The sequence below is a fragment of the Spodoptera frugiperda genome, chromosome 25, assembly GCF_023101765.2.
Source record: "Spodoptera frugiperda isolate SF20-4 chromosome 25, AGI-APGP_CSIRO_Sfru_2.0, whole genome shotgun sequence".
Taxonomy (NCBI): domain Eukaryota; kingdom Metazoa; phylum Arthropoda; class Insecta; order Lepidoptera; family Noctuidae; genus Spodoptera; species Spodoptera frugiperda.
Window position 1 is genome coordinate 13,403,027 of NC_064236.1, and position 6,252 is coordinate 13,409,278.

Sequence of the window (6,252 nt, forward strand, 5' to 3'; positions counted from 1 at the left end):
ATAGATATTTCAACAATTTTATTCTTATTAAAATAACTAGCGGACCCGACAGACGTTGCCCTGTCTACACGTCTTTAATTTGAAAATTTGTCGGATCCAATGTAAAACATTCCAAAATCAACAACTACTAATAAATAAGAAATTAATTAAAAAAAACTTTGTCCAGCGGACAAAATTGTGAATCTAAACCATTCTCAGATCCCCTTGAACACACATAAAAAATTTCATCAAAATCGGTCCCGTCCCGTCGTTTAAAAGAAGTTCAGAGACTTACACACTTACAGAAGAATCTATACATATAATAAATCTGTAGAAGGGTCAATTCTGTACATTGAAAATATTGAAAAAATAAATAGCAGGTGTTACTGGATCGACATCAAACCCAAATATGTGATTAAAAAAATTTTTGTCTGTCTGTCTGTCTGTATGTTCAGGCATCACGTGAAAACTAACGGTTCGATTTCGATGAAACTTGGTATAATTATACCTTATTATCCTGGGCATAAAATAGGATACTTTTCATCACGCTACGATCAATAGGAGCCGAGCAGTGAAGAGAAATGTTGGAAAAACAGGAGAACTTACTCGATTTTTAAGCTTCCGTCGCCTGTGCAGCCTAAATGGTTAAAGCTACACAGAAATAATGTATGACGGAAATGTTCTCCTTAAAATTGTTTAAAAAATATTCCACGACAGCAAATGTCTATCTCTTATGGTTGACTCACAATAACACGTATAACTCTCGATAGCTTAGCAGTTCGGAGCTTTCTGATTTATATTTCTCTACTCTTACGTTTATAACACATTCATTCATTCATTCATTCATATTATTAGAATAAATCTGTAGAAGGGTAAATTCTGTACATCGAAAATATTGAAAGAATAAATAGCAGGGAGTGTTAAAAAAAAAAAAAAAAAAAAAAAAAGGGAGTGTTACTGGATCGATATCAAACCCAAATATGTGATTAAAAAAATTTTTGTCTGTCTGTCTGTCTGTATGTTCAGGCATCACGTGAAAACTAACGGTTCGATTTCGATGAAACTTGGTATAATTATACCTTACTATCCTGAGCATAAAATAGGATACTTTTTATCCTTGAAAAATACGTAGAAAAAAATCTTTATTTTTCAGTTTTATTCTACAGAACGCGAGCTCAACAGCAGTAGCTCAATAGAGGGATCTCCTTAATTATTATGGGCCTCGCCGTATTTGGGTCCAATCAATAGATATTTATAAGATGTCATTGTCAGAGTTACTCAAAATGGAGAAATAAAACTTCCACGCGAGACCGACACAATTGCATATACGTAAGTTAATCACACATACACAACAATATTACCTTAAGATCGACCGTTACACAATACCAAAAAGCATTAAACGTGTCCTGTATGTACATATATAATATGTTTATTTATAAAGTTTTAAATAAAAATATTGCTGTGTTTTTATAAAGCTACTGGGAAAATTGTTTGCCTCACTACGTTTTCGTTTTATAAAAAATATAAAACAGTGACTTTCGGGCGCAGTGAAACGATAAAAATAAAAACACAAATTTCAAGTGACGTTGATTGAATTCTGTTGATATTTCATGCTTGATCCTTCAATAAAAATATGAATCGCAGTTTTCAACAGATCCCAGTCAGTTTTTATTAAAACTGACGTTTTGCTCTTTTGATTCGAATTCGTAGGAATTTTATAAATACACGCTTTTTCAATGTTTTGCATTTATTGGCAATATTCAGTTTAGGTTCGGGCCTTAAATAAAATATTTGGTTGACAACTAAAATAGATATAACTAAAATACTTTTTAGCCCTTTTCACATATAAAGCTAATGACACAATGAGTAATCGGTTAGGCAGGTCTTTATAGTGCTAAGCCTAAACATCTAAGGCTGTATAGTTCTAACCTAAACTTTCCATAGCATTTGGTACGGAACTCCAAACAGGGAAGACGAAGTATGGACGGATACCACATACCAACTCCAAGGGATTATCGGCCTTAAATCACTTCAATAAAGTTAAGAATCTATTAAGGAAAAGCATACAGATTCACGTTCGACCGTATGCCGGTTACTGGGTATCTACTGGCTGACACAGAAAGTATATTTTTTTATTTCAGTACCATCGTGTTCCAATTCTGACAGCGGCTAACCGCTCATACTCATAAAAAGATGCAAAGCAGTCGTAAAGAAAAAATAACAATTTTAACAAGTCCAATTAATTCGTCTATGTGGTTTATGAGCAGGTAATAACGAACTTCTTATACACCTTTTTATTTTTATTATTATTATTTTTTTTTTTTTTGACTGGGGAAAATCATTCAATGACTTCTCCCGCCTTGGGTGAGGCGGGAGGGAGTGTCAGACTCTTACTGACTAAAAACCACCCCGTTCCTTCTCCTGCTTTGAGCCGGAGCCCCGGTAACCTTTTACGTTGTCCGCAGCTCCGGATCGGGCATCAGTCCTACTGGGCCCCATCTGTGGTGGTCTGGCTCTTTGAGGCGCGCGCGGCGGCGGCGAGCTACCCTTGCTCGTCGTCCGCAGACCCGCACTTACGGTGGCCGGAGATCGTCACGCGATCACCGACGCCCGAAGTGTCTTCTGCGGCCGGCGGCTGGGGCGTGAGGAGGATCATTCCGCCACCTCCTTAGCTAGCATAACTGCTTCGCAGAAGGAGGAGAACTTCTTATACACCTACATTATGTTTCCTGATCTCAGTTTGAAATATTTAACGTAAAGCTGTACTTAAAGAGAAAATATGCGCAAAGATTATTCAGGTCATTTTGTCTGCATCAAATAAGCATTTGATTTTCTTGTACAAAACGTTTCCAAGGAATTTTCCATTTTTATCATTAAAAATAATTATTGTAGATGGTAATAAAAGTGCGAATCAAATAACAGAACTCCTTGTTTCTACTTTTCAACCAGAAATTAACCTACGGGAGGCGTATTATAATTATAATGTAATTATATTGTATAATTATAATACGCTCTCAGTAAATTACAACCATTATATTAATAAAGCATCATATTAATATTTAATAAATGAACTTGTATATTAATCCCAAGAGCTCATTACAGCAAGCTTATTTATATGTGCTACACAGGGTGTATTTCAGTGAGTCCATTTTGTGATCCAGATCATACGCATTGCTTTGTCACCAATATAAATATCATAATGTGTCATTGAAAAAAGAAACTCAGATTGATTCACCGCACTGCATGGCGCTGGTAGTGCACCAAGTTATTCTCATAAGTAATCGCGAGATCAGTCATGCGCTGACGCATATTTACGGGTTATTTCGGGCTGAAATGCAAGAGTCAGCTGTCGGACGATTGCGGAGTGGGGTCCTGCGCAATGCAGGGAAAGGGGGTGTGCTGTTATTACTGGCTCAAACGAAGACTGCAAGTTTATGTGGACTTGTTACTTTACGCATACACATAAACAAGACGCCGGTGGTATGCTGACTTACACACTAAACATGTACTCTAACATTTTTTCGAGCTGATGACATTGTTATTTGTTATTTTGGTACAACTTGTATTCAATCGTGCTAATTGTTTTTCAAGTTATAAAGGTTATTCATAATGCAAAACCTATCATAGAACTGAATTTGTATCGTAAATCCCAATGCACTTTTGTCCATGTCAATCATAGTACATACCTACAGAAGTTTAACTACTCATGCACTCACATATACACTGCTTATTGGTCAATTACGAATGACACACATGCCTAAAATAGGAATAAAATATGAAAGCACATGCGACTCATGTTCAGGTTTGTTTACAAGCCACTAGATGGAATCATCGTGCATCGTCATCGGTACGTAGACAGTGTAACTGTAATCGATTGGATTACAACTCGATTAGCTATTCGTTAATTTATGACGAGATACTTGGCCGCAGCCCAGTGCCTTATGTTTCGGCGAGTAACGATGATCATTGCTCTATGTTTAGATTTATATTGTCATAAAACGCAAACAATGACTTGGCGAGGATGAAAGCTGCCAACAGATTAAATGTAAAAAAAATAAGTGATCATATCACAATAGCTGGTTACTGGACATGTTTTTCATGCGAGTGCGCTATTTTGGAGCGAGTGTCGGCTCTCGGGTTGCACAGGTAGACACGGGGAATTATGCGATGCCGCTTGTTTCTAGGTGGGCCGTGTATTAATAAGAGCACGGCTATATTAAACCCACTTCGGATTCACGAGATCGCATCGTATTTCACTTGTTTTTACACAATATTTTTTCTCGTTTTTCCAAATTACCTTCTTACTAAATGAAGACTATTTCAAAATTAAATGCATTTCCCAAAAATGCTGATTTCTCATCTCACTAAAGCTTTTTTTTATTCAGTTCTTAGAGGCTATATATATATTTAATTCAGCAGTCACCCCCGTGCCATTAGAATAAAAACATCTTTGATAAAATACTTTTACCGTTACTCTGGATAACACATTCCAGTATGTAAAATAAGGTCACCTGTATTGCGCAAAGGGTTACTCATTGAATGCCACCAGGCTGTAGTCAGCGGGCGAGTGTGCGCCCGTGGGCGACTCATACGTTTTTTTTTTATTTTTCGACCAGAATATCGACCACCTACTAACGAAAGCTGCCAAACATTACACATGTGTACCTACCTGATCTTTCTATATATCACACACACCTTCAATTTTACACAAGAATGATGAATAACTCGAACTATTCATAGCTATGCATGCTGTATGAGATCAATTTTACGACGATTCTCCTGTGACTTGCCCGTAAGTAGATACTAGATACATATAGGTTATTTACACAGCAGTGCTGAGTTGGTGCCAAAATGAATAAATATTATTTTTATAATTGCTCTCGTAAACCAGTGAAACAGTTTTGTCGAATATTGTGTGTTCCGAATTGTGCCTGTGATTGACGGCTACAGATGCAGCATTTTTGCCCCATTTTTGATCTTGTAATTCAATGCAATACTGTGCAATTAAAATTATGTTTAGTGGAAATACTTTTTTTCGCTTATGCATTAAATAGGTAGGTACTGTGATAATAGTAGTCAATCGACCTAATTTTTTTTTATAAAACTATTATTACAATTAAATTAAATAAAAAGTATTATTAATTTTAATGTGAATCAAATTGTTAAGGTTTCAATAGGTATCAATAAGCAAATCTACATTTTAAATCTATATTTAATTATAGTCAAAATACAAACCTAATTACATTGTTGTGTGTGTGACACAGACGTTAGGCGTCGATGACTAAAGCGAAGTAATTATAATAACGTAGACACAGGCGTCTTGGTTGAACGTGACTTATGTAAATCATAATAATCCTAAATTACCCGCCATTGGCTGGCCAGTTTATGAACTTTTATTACTTCAGTCTGGACCCCAAAACAAAGAGTACTGTGTAGTCAATGTCCTTGAGGATTAACTAAAAATCACGTACGCCTAGCGTCTGTGGACGCTGCTCGTGATGAAGAGTCCCTCTGCGACTCGAAACTAGTAGAGCTTTTCTCTTAATGTACGTGAATAATACATTTTTAATTAATTTAGTATGTCTCGCAATAGTCTTTGTGGATTTTAAAGCCTAGTACATACTTAAGTATCATTGATGTGACCTAGAGGTCCTCGGTTGAATTGCTATTGTTAATCTTCTGTGCACATAATATATCTCTCCATTCATAACTGCATTGTCCATCCGTAACAATTTACCAACGTATTGATTGCTTGCCAGCTGCAATGCCACGGAAATCATCATACTCTACCTATATCTACATATATAGGAGAAACTCATTCATCATATTAATAGGTGGTAAGTATATAAGTGTGTTGATAAAATATTACTAAGTATTGATTCACGAAAAGCTGACCCCTGTTCTTTAAGGGGGGAAAATCATTCAATTACTTCTCCCGCCTTGAGTGAGCCGTGAGAGAGTGTCAGATTCTTACTGACTAAAAACCACCCCGTTCCTACTCCTGCTTTTCGAGCCGGAGACCTGGTAAAACTGACTCCTTAGTACTACAAAATGCAACACGAATGACTCAGTACGGAATCTATAAAATTAGAAAGTTAGGGGGCCGTTAAATATTTAGTAGCAAAAATACATCATGTGTGGTAACATCCGATACCTCTCACGATTCGTGAGATACAACCTAGTGACAGACAGACCAGATAGTGCGGAGCACTGGTCAACTAAGTTGTTACTACCATTGGGTATAAATAAATAAATGGGTATGGAAACCGAAAG